The sequence below is a fragment of the Xenopus tropicalis genome, chromosome 7 (assembly GCF_000004195.4).
Source record: "Xenopus tropicalis strain Nigerian chromosome 7, UCB_Xtro_10.0, whole genome shotgun sequence".
NCBI classification, from domain to species: Eukaryota; Metazoa; Chordata; class Amphibia; order Anura; family Pipidae; genus Xenopus; species Xenopus tropicalis.
Genome location: NC_030683.2, coordinates 8,290,403 through 8,301,776, shown reverse-complemented (window position 1 = coordinate 8,301,776; position 11,374 = coordinate 8,290,403). Strand labels below are relative to the sequence as shown.

At 40.7% G+C, this 11,374-nt stretch overlaps 1 long non-coding RNA gene across 1 annotated transcript; it reads right to left on the bottom strand.

Moving 5' to 3' along the window:
• Positions 1-760: 760 nt before the first annotated feature.
• LOC116412056 lies at positions 761-5,601 on the bottom strand. The gene is made up of 3 exons (XR_004223502.1): positions 5,511-5,601; positions 1,225-1,327; positions 761-922 (listed from the first exon to the last, which is right to left on the bottom strand). It is a non-coding gene; the product is annotated as an uncharacterized LOC116412056 (long non-coding RNA).
• Between the last annotated feature and the right edge of the window lie 5,773 nt (positions 5,602-11,374).

The following is an 11,374-nucleotide window of genomic DNA, read 5'->3' as shown; positions in this document are numbered from 1 at the left end:
CCGTTTCCTATCGTTTGGATACGAAAATTTTGTGACTATCAGATCGCTATTGAAAAACAATCATTTCAATATTAAAATTTCAAAACTTTTGGATCGTAAGTACGAAATCTTTGTATTCAAACGAACGGAATTTTCGTGACTTTTGCAAACAACAGAAACTATCGGATTTCGTGATTCTGATTCGTACTTTAATGAATCTGGCCCTAAATCTACAGATTATACAAACTGGTTATTGTGTAAACTTCCTTATCATGTGTCTATTCCATAGGCAACCAAGGCATACGTTACCCTCACCTCAAAGCTCTACTTATCTTCATATGACGGCAAAGTAACAACCAGGAGCAGAAATATCCATGATGTAGTTGCTGATAAATACACGGGAGCAATTCCAGGCAGCAATTCTGTACTGATGCCTACTCACTGCTTCTTATTGCCTCATATTAACTGACCTGTAATGATAACGAGATGTTTAGATATAGAATATAGGATATAGGCCCGATATGTGTAAAAGCTTATATACTGTATTACATAGGAAGCACTCTAGCATTAACACATCTCTTTCAAAATAGTATATTGTAGTACATAATATATACATACTGTATATATCTTTTTATATTTTTCTTTATAGTCAGTTATATACTTTACAGTTTATTTGCGCGTTCCTCAACTAAACATTATTTTTTTTGTAGCTACAAACAACACACACAATGAAATGAAATGTTTGCAATGAAAAGATTATATTTCAAAAATTGTAAGAAAAAATATGTAAAATTTTTTGATTAAAAATGATATCAGTGTCAGTTCCCCTTTGTAAGAGGTGCGTAATTGGCCGCCGCCTTCCTTCTCCCGAAAGCAAAGAGGTACCACAAGGGGCATCAGTTACCTGCACAGGGGGCATGGTATTCAGCCTCCGCTCTTTCTCCTGGGATGAGAAGAAACAGACATTGCTTACAGTCCACAAAAGCATTCTCTCTTACATAGCCAGAGATCTTGTTGTAACTAGCTTGGAACTGTGGCTGCCTGCCTTCCTGTAATGGATTATTTATAAATATAATCTGACTATAAAACCCATGGAAACACAAAAAGGGCAAGTCCTGCAGGATTCAAACTAAAAGATTGTTTACTCATATTGCTCTACTGGAATCTACATGATATAGAAACATCCAATGCAAGTGTGCCTAAGTATGTTACTGACCACGTTTGCCATAATTAAGAAATACGTACTTGGGTCGTAGTAGTCATAAACGATGACATTAGCCGGCTGTAGATTGGATACCGGCGTCTCTTGCTTAACGACAATGGAATACGTTTTGGTTTCATGTATGAGCTGCCAAAGGACAAGGAGAGATCAATGAAGGGAGCTTCCCAGCATCTCTACCAAATCTCACTTTCAGGCTCACCCTCCCACCACTGCTTGCACCCCCTGCCCAGAGGGAACAAGCCCCACAGATTGGGAACCAACAATAAACCCAGTATGATTGAGTGTTCTGGTTACTTTCTGAACTAGTGGTAAATCCTGAATGATCTTTGGCCTCATCCATGGGTTTATTACCGAGGGCATTTAGATTGCCTCTAAGTTACTGCACATAGGAAGTGCCATTTCAGAATGTGCCAACCAAGTGGATAACTGATTCCCCCTTGGAATTCCCCCAGTCACCTTCATGCTGCTGACATTGACAATGAATTGTCATGCTGGAAAATATGCAGACAGCCCTAATATATACATATGTGTGTGTTTTCTTCTTGCTGGCAGCAGGGGCCCCCCAGCTTGGTCCCTTATGCCATAAAGTAACATAAAGTACCATTTGTACCATTACCTTCTTCAGATTACTTTTAACTATTTTTACTTTTAAGTTTTAGCCAAGTCTGTAAGGAGAACACAAATAGAATATGATCACACTTTTTGTGGATATGCAGCTCTTACCCACAGTGACGGTGGGGTCCGGTGCTCATGCCCCAGACCATTCAGCATAGGGAGCCATCACAGGAATCAAATATGAAGACAGGCAGGCACTCCGAATTATTTGTTGCAAAGTAGAAAATGCAGCCAGTAGGAAAAATAGTTAAGTTTAAAAAAGTATAAATTTTATTTTATCCATATGTAAAGCAAATAGCCTTACGCGTTTCATACCAATAGGGTACTTAGTCATAGCTTAATACATTAAACACAATACATCATATTTAAAGACAGATTGACCAATCAGGTAAAACTCAGCAATCAGCCAATCAGGCCAATAGGTCATTTAGCTAGGGAGAGTAGATAAAAGTCATAAATTCACATAAGATATAATAGGCATTATATACAATCAATTCGCATATAACCGTAAAAAGCCAGATTTAGGTAATTATTACATAACAAGTAACATCATAATCGTGATGAGTCCATATGGTTGTCGAGTTTTTAGGAAAAAAATCCACTTTGTTTCCTTTCTTGTTAGCACTGAGGAGATGTCGCCCCCTCTAGGGCTAGGGGATAGCTCATCTATCCCTATAACTTTTAAAAAAAGACAGGGGATCTATTTGAACATTCGGAAAAATGTTTTGCAACAGTAGTAAGGCTGTTAACGTTAGTAATATTCAATACATTGTCCCTTATCCTATCTTTGAGTTTTCTACCTGATTCTGACCAACATATTGTTTCATGCACTTAGTGCAAGTAAGAAGGTAAATAACGTTTTTAGTGTTACAATTAGATAAAATGTTTTATCTGATATTTTTTCATAGTCATAGACGAGGTGAAAGAATCTGTTTTTTGTATATAATTACAAGTATACAATATATTTTGTATATAAATTCTTTTTCTGTTCATATTCAATATTATGGACGCTATATTGACGATATCATTATGATTTGGTCTGGCACAGAAGAACAATTTAATCACTTTGTTCAACACATTAATACTAACAATTATAATTTACAGTTCACTTCGGAAATACACCACACTAGTATCAATTTTTTAGATATTACTTTGAGCACATTCAATCAATCAGTCACAAGCACAATTTTTCGCAAAGATTGTTCAGCTAATACGTTATTAGAAGCTACATCCTGTCATCCAAGACATTCAATCTGTAATATTCCATATAGCCAATTTTTACGTATCAGACGTGTTTGTTCTGAAGATACAGAATTTGTATCTAAATCCACTGATCTATACCATAGACTAATAGATAGGGGGTACTCTAAAAATAATATCATTAAAGCCTTTGAGCGAGCTGCATCTGTAGACAGATCAAACCTTTTTGATAGATATCATGTACATAATCAAAAAATTTCTAAACGTAAGAACTATGCAAAAAATAAGGATAATGAACCCTTGACATGTATTTTAACTTATAGTCCCCAACAAAAAATGATAGAAAAAATTATTAACAATAATCTAACCATTCTAAAAACTGATCCTATTCTAAGACAAATACTTAACAATGGACATAAATACATTACTCGAAAAACTGAAACTTTAAGTAATTTATTGTCACCAAGTCTAATCCAAACAAAAAAGCCCACAACTACATGGCTATCTACGAAAGGATGCTATAAGTGTGGATCTAGACAATGTATCACTTGTAATTATATACAAAAAACAGATTCTTTCACCTCGTCTATGACTATGAAAAAATATCAGATAAAACATTTTATCAATTGTAACACTAAAAACGTTATTTACCTTCTTACTTGCACTAAGTGCATGAAACAATATGTTGGTCAGACAGGTAGAAAACTCAAAGATAGGATAAGGGAACATGTATTGAATATTACTAACGTTAACAGCCTTACTACTGTTGCAAAACATTTTTCCGAATGTTCAAATAGATCCCTGTCTTTTTTAAAAGTTATAGGGATAGATAGAGCTATCCCTAGCCCTAGAGGGGGCGACATCTCCTCAGTGCTAACAAGAAAGGAAACAAAGTGGATTTTTTTCCTAAAAACTCGACAACCATATGGACTCAATCACGATTATGATGTTACTTGTTATGTATAATTACCTAAATCTGGCTTTTTACGGTTATATGCGAATTGATTGTATATAATGCCAATTATATCCTTATGTGAATTTATGACTTTTTATCTACTCTCCCTAGCTAAATGACCTATTGGCCTGATTGGCTGATTGCTGAGTTTACCTGATTGGTCAATCTGTCTTTAAATATGATGTATTGTGTTTAATGTATTAAGCCTATGACTAAGTACCCTATTGGTATGAAACGCGTAAGGCTATTTGCTTTTACATATGGATAAAATAAAATTTATACTTTTTTAACTTAACTATTTTTCTACTGGCTGCATTTTTCTACTTTTGCAACAAATAATTCGGAGTGCCTGCCTGTCTTCATATTTGACTTCCAAGTCTGTAAGGAATCGGGGGTAAAGGGGGGAAAATAAAACATGGCGGCTGTTACAGTAGGGTGGAAAACTCTTAATCGGCTATCAAGTGAAGGAAGCACTTTTGAGAGAAAATAATTTAGCGACTCAGTACAACTAAGAAAGACTTTCCTTGTCCTTTAATACACGGGGAGTTGATATCACAGAAATGCAGAAGAATAAGATATATTTTATCAGAGGTTACTTTTGATGGTGTCATAAAAGGATAGTTGGTTTCTTCTATTGTAGTTGATTGGGTGCAAAGACTTGTGTTTAGGACATGTAAGCACAGTAGTGTAGCCAAAGAGCAGTACCCAACTCATGCGACTAAGCATATAAAACAAAGGAACTAGTAGATAAACCATGTGTCAGACTCCTACAGCGAGTACTATGGAAGGCACTGGCATATAGAAGGGCTTAGTAACTAGACCTTTGGCTGTAACATTCCTGTTCTCAAATCCTGACAATAACATTTTGTCCACAGTCACTTAATTATTCTACCTCAACTGCCATATGACTTTGTAATGGAAAAATGAAGACTGGTGAAAAGGTTTCATTACTAGCATTCAGCACCAAACGGGTTCCTTTTTACTGGCCAGTACAGCAAAGTTTCAGGTCTGTATAGACCCTTGTCAAGCTTGATAAAAGGTCAATGTAGACCTTAAACATTGCTGCACTGGGCTGTGCCAGTTATGTGAATAAAGGCGTTTTAATGGCAGGAAGATTCCAGTGTAGAGTGCTGTCCAGAATTTGAAATTTGTTGAAAGGGTTTAACCTGATTAATCCTTTATCCAGCTGTAAAAAACCCAAAAACATAAGAGTTTGCCAATCTAGACCTAGATGGAGTCTGCACACTCCCTGCTGTTAAGCTCTGTGACCTCTGTTTTTTATTTTGGGTATGTGCTGAGAGCACCTTTGAGCCACTTATTGATGGCCTTGCTGCTGATATGAGCATGTAATATGGAAGGGCATATACTTATGATTACAATGATGATGAAAATTTTGTTTTCCATTTGTGTTCATCCATACAGCACCTGTCCCCACCTATCTAATGTTTACAGCTAAGCAGTGCCCATTACTCATCTCCATGGAAGTTCTATCTGCCAAACCTCACCATATCGTTATTGTTCCATGTAAAACACTCTTACCAATTTAAGGCTCCTGGCAACTGGGGCAAATCCTGACACGTGATATACATCAATGATACCCATGTTGGTCGTGGCGCGGTTTCCCGAGTACCTACAGAACATAAAAAGAATGTATTTAAACTTTAAGTGAGGTTAAAAGAGAACATCAGGTTCAACCTTGGGCTCAAATATGTCTTCTTAACTCCTAGCCAATCCTACTCCTGATCCCAATGGGACATCCAGTCCTTTCTTGAATTTATCTACAGTATTCTATAGGCTTTATATATCTAATACCAATGCATACCCTTGTATCCTGTGGGAAATCCTATTGGTTAAGAAGGCACTAGACAGTTTATTGAATATTCCTACAAGTTCCTCCTACACTGTTCAATCTGACTTTTTAAATGAGATGTTTTATTCCCTTTTCTAATAGAACCACTCAATTGCACAACCCTACAGAGGGCACCAAAGATAGACCAAAGGAAGACATAAACACCCACAGATATCTAAGAAACATGTCCACTTGAGCTCTGTAGATCCAAACATTCAACTACAGACTGCAATTTAACATTATGTTTAAACCAGTCTTCAATATGCTAGCTATTGTGGATGACTTTTAGCACAATATTTTTCACAATCATGAGTTTTTTTCTCCTTAAATTCATAAATATTCCTCCCTAGCTGCGGTATGTAAAAGCGTAAAGGAAACTATACCCTCAGAATGAAAACTTTAGCAACAGGTAGTTTATTAAGAATCTTACCAAACTGCAATATATATTTATATAATCGCCCTTTTACACCCTTTCCCTTGCGCCGCCATTTAGTGATGGGCTGTGTGCTCCCTCAGAGATCAGCTGACAGGAAGTGATGCAGCTCTAACTGTAACAGGAAGTAGTGTGGGAGCAAAAGGCAGAACTCTGCCCATTCATTGGCTGATGGGGCCTAGCATGTATGTGTACCTTGGCTTGTTTGTGTGCACTGTGACTCCTATGATCCCAGGGGGCGGCCCTTAGTACTTAAGATGGCAGTTTTCTCTTTAGGATTACCCAATGGCACATACTACTAAACGTATATTTATATGAAAATGGTTTATTTAGATGAAGCAGGGTTTTACATATGACACTTACCTTGTTCAGGGGTATTGTTTTCGTTTAGGCAGCTGTTGCATATATATATATATATGAGGTGCAACATGTCAACTCAGAACTTACCGAAGGCTTACACACAGATAAATAATTTTTAAAATTAATTTTAAGGTTAACTTAAACTACGTTTACCACCTGTCCTGGTTTTGAAGCAGACTGCCTGGTTTTCAGACGGACTCTCCGGGTCAACACCTCCTGCCCTGTTTCCCAAACTAGGAAAACCAGGCAGGACTAAGTAACATTGACGCAGCGATCGACAGCATATCAAAGCCCCGCCCCTATGATGTTGTGGCCAGCCTCCTCCCCGCTCTGTGACATCACGGCAGACGTGGCAACCCTAACTTAAACCTGAGGTAAATTAAATGCAAATGGTCGGGGTACTCAGACTTAACCTCTCAGCTAGAAGTACGACCTCACCTGACAGTCGCGTGGATCTCAAAACTTCTCTGTGCCTCTGCTGTACAGTGGTCGGGCTTGGTGGTCACTTTAAGGGTAAAGTGTTGGAAGGATTCAGCAGGATGGGTGTGGTATTTCAAATGCCCCTGCAGATAAAGCAATGCAGTATGTAGCTTCACTGTTACATAAAGTTAGAATATCCCTCACAAGGACCAAGTGACTAGTCAACTGTTTGATGCCCAATGGGCATATATTTACCAAAGTATGTGATATGACTCCAAATGAAAAATAGCGCATATGAATTTTCATGGGTGATCGTATCTGCTGTTAGAAGTCGCGTCTTGTGTCAATCGCGTCACATGACCAACTTGGCAGCCCCTTTGGCTCGTTGCCGAGGGGTTTGGGGGGCACATCTGCTTTTTTCTACTTAGGCGTTGCCTTGGGGATAACTTTTAAGTGGTCTGGTGATCGGACTACCAGATGAATGAGACAATAAATACTGTTGTCTCTGGTAACACTGGAGTTAAACACATACTCTGGGATCCAAGATTGATATTACTCACCAATATCTAGCCCAGAGAAGCACATGGAACAGAGTAAAAGCAGTGGTATGATTTGTAAGGGATAGATAGGGGGCGCTAAGGAGGAAAAGGTGGGGAAGATGTGGGTCTTTTTAGGCAGGGATTGGTATTGTGCAAATAAGAAACAATGTGATGAAGGAATGGGAGTCAGATCAGGGTGATGAGGGCGAGGAATCAATGAATGACAAGAATGGGACAGCAGATGAAGAAGAGGAGACTGAATGGAGCAGATGAAAAATCCAGGTCCAATAAATTTTCATTCATTATTAGGAAAGTAGCAGTAAATTCACCTGTACATAGACACAGCCAGTCCCCGTGGCTGTTATGATGTACGTCCCAAGTTCATCTGGCAGAGGAGCTCTCTGTAATAAGAGTCTGTTACTGTCATCTACGTGGAACCGGGTCTGGTATCCTATTAACCCACTGTGCACTGTCAGAGTCACATCCCTCTTCCCATGGTATGTGGCCCTCGCATATTTAAAAAGAGCGTGAACAGCCACCACCGTCTCCTGTCAGAAGAAAAGGTCACATTTTTCATTGGTCATTGATGTTGCAGTAGAAGGCATCGCCAAGCTTATATAATGGGTTGTTGCTAATCCCATAGTCACTACAGAACTGTACCATGTACCAAATATATTCCCATGTACCAGTGGTACCAGCCACTCAGATATTAGTTTCAATAATATCTAGAACAGTGACCCCAACCAGCAGCTCATGAGCAACATGTTGATGTTTCTCCAAGTGGCCTCAGAGTAGGTGCCCATGTATACATTTCTGTCTTGGAGACAAGTTTTGGAAGCACAGAGACACAGTTTTACTCCAAGCAGAGCCTTATGCAGGCCAGCAGTCCCCAGAGAACTTTTTTTCATGCTTGTGTGGCTCACCAACACTTTTTACATTTCATGATTGTGGTTCACGAGTGCAAAGGTCAATTATGTAGGGCAACAAATAAGTGTTTGGTCCCATTCTCTTTGTTGTGGACCTTCAAGCTGGTCTTCAATGAGTATCAGAGCAAATAGACATTTTCCCCAAATCTTACCCTATATGGTATTCTGGCTGGGCCCATTACCCACTCCGGGGTCCTGCCCTACAGTTCACCATTCTGCTATACTAAGGACAATACTGCATGAAATGTATCACAGCTGAAATGAATGAAAACCACTGGGAAAAGCTCAACACCCTGAATATGTGCCTTGAGCCACTGCTTCCCACTGCTGTAACTTGTGAACAACAAATACTGCTAATAGTTTTGCAGATTATTACCTGGGTTGAGTAGATGCCTCCCAGGGGTTCTGCCGCTTTATTACCCAACTGATTATATTGGAACTCAGTTCTAGATCCTTCTTGGTCACCTCGTCTCCAGAGAGTAGAGCCAAGAGAACATACAAGGAGATCTCAACAGCCCCACTCCATTGTTCACTCCAGTGCTTGCTTCCACCTGTTCAACGATCAGATAGACATAACGCAAACTACTTTCTACTTATTGTTTATTATTTGTTAATAACACTATTGATGTACAGGAATGTTTAGAATGCAGAATTCATTTTGTGATAAGGAGGTTGCAAATATACAAAGACATCACTATATAACTTAATAGTGTACCCAGGGCACAAATAAGCACTCACCCAAATCCTCCCCTAACTGGCCTTCAGGCTGGGCCCCTTAGCCCGTAACAAGGTTACAGATATATAGAAACATTGGGGTAACAGTCACCCTGCTATAGTTCCAGGGGTACCCAGGGCACAAATAAGCACTCACCCCAAATCCCCCCTAACTGGCCTTCAGGCTGGGCCCCCTTAGCCCATAACAAGGTTACAGATATATAGAAACATTGGGGTAACAGTCACCCCGCTATAGTTCCAGGGTACCCAGGGCACAAATAAGCACTCACCCCAATCCCCCCTAACTGCCTTCAGGCTGGGCCCCCTTAGCCCATAACAAGGTTACAGATATATAGAAACATTGGGGTAACAGTCACCCTGCTATAGTTCCAGGGGTACCCAGGCACAAATAAGCACTCACCCCAAATCCCCCCCTAACTGGCCTTCAGGCTGGGCCCCTTAGCCCATAACAAGGTTACAGATATATAGAAACATTGGGGTAACAGTCACCCCGCTATAGTTCCAGGGGTACCCAGGGTACAAATAAGCACTCACCCCAAATCTCCCCCTAACTGGCCTTCAGGCTGGGCCCCCTTAGCCCATAACAAGGTTACAGATATATAGAAACATTGGGGTAACAGTCACCCCGCTATAGTTCCAGGGGCACCCAGGGCACAAATAAGCACACACCCCAAATCCCCCCTAACTGGCCTTCAGGCTGGGCCCCCTTAGCTCATAACAAGGTTACAGATATATAGAAACATTGGGTAACAGTCACCCTGCTATAGTTCCAGGGGTAGCCAGGGCACAAATAAGCACTCACCCCAAATCCCTCCCTAACTGGCCTTCAGGCTGGGCCCCCTTAGCTCATAACAAGGTTACAGATATATAGAAACATTGGGGTAACAGTCACCCTGCTATAGTTCCAGGGGTACCAGGGCACAAATAAGCACTCACCCCAAATCCCCCCTAACTGGCCTTCAGGCTGGGCCCCTTAGCCCATAACAAGGTTACAGATATATAGAAACATTGGGTAACAGTCACCCTGCTATAGTTCCAGAGGTACCCAGGGCACAAATAAGCACTCACCCCAAATCCCCCCTAACTGGCCTTCAGGCTGGGCCCCTTAGCCCATAACAAGGTTACAGATATATAGAAACATTGGGGTAACAGTCACCCCACTATAGTTCCAGAGGTACCCAGGGCACAAATAAGCACTCACCCAAAATCCCCCCTAACTGCCTTCAGGCTGGGCTCCCTTAGCCCATAACAAGGTTACAGATATATAGAAACATTGGAGTAACAGTCACCCTGCTATAGTTCCAGGGGCACCCAGGGCACAAATAAGCACTCACCCCAATTTCCCCCCTAACTGGCCTTCAGGCTGGGCCCCCTTAGCCCATAACAAGGTTACAGATATATAGAAACATTGGGGTAACAGTCACCCCGCTATAGTTCCAGGGGTACCCAGGGCACAAATAAGCACTCACCCCAAATCCCCCCTAACTGGCCTTCAGGCTGGGCCCCCTTAGCCCATAACAAGGTACAGATATATAGAAACATTGGGGTAACAGTCACCCCGCTATAGTTCCAGGGGTACCCAGGGCACAAATAAGCACTCACCCAAATCCCCCCCTAACTGGCCTTCAGGCTGGGCCCCCCTTAGCCCATAACAAGGTTACAGATATATAGAAACATTGGGGTAACAGTCACCCTGCTATAGTTCCAGGGTTACCCAGGGCACAAATAAGCACTCACCCCAAATCCCCCCCTAACTGGCCTTCAGGTACAAGAATAAAAGGTTAAATGGGAGGGAATTATTTGTTGTGTAACAGTGTCATTTAGAAATAAAAAGTACCCCCATAAATATCATGGCAGTATCCCTTTAAAGGGGTTGTCACCTTTCTTCACTGCTATCCAAAAAACCATAAATGATTTTAAAAGAGAAAAGAGAAAGTGTTTGAGGGGGCTGAGCGCTTCTCCTGTCAGAGTCACATGGGAGGGTAATGACATCACGGACAAGGCTATGCTCTTATTGGCTATCAGAAGGAACCTTATCAGATGGTTTCTATGAGCAATATTTACTGACAAAAATGCCTGACTTGCCTGACCCTCGCTCCCCCCTACCTCCCCAACATAGATGGAAATATTACCCTGCCTGA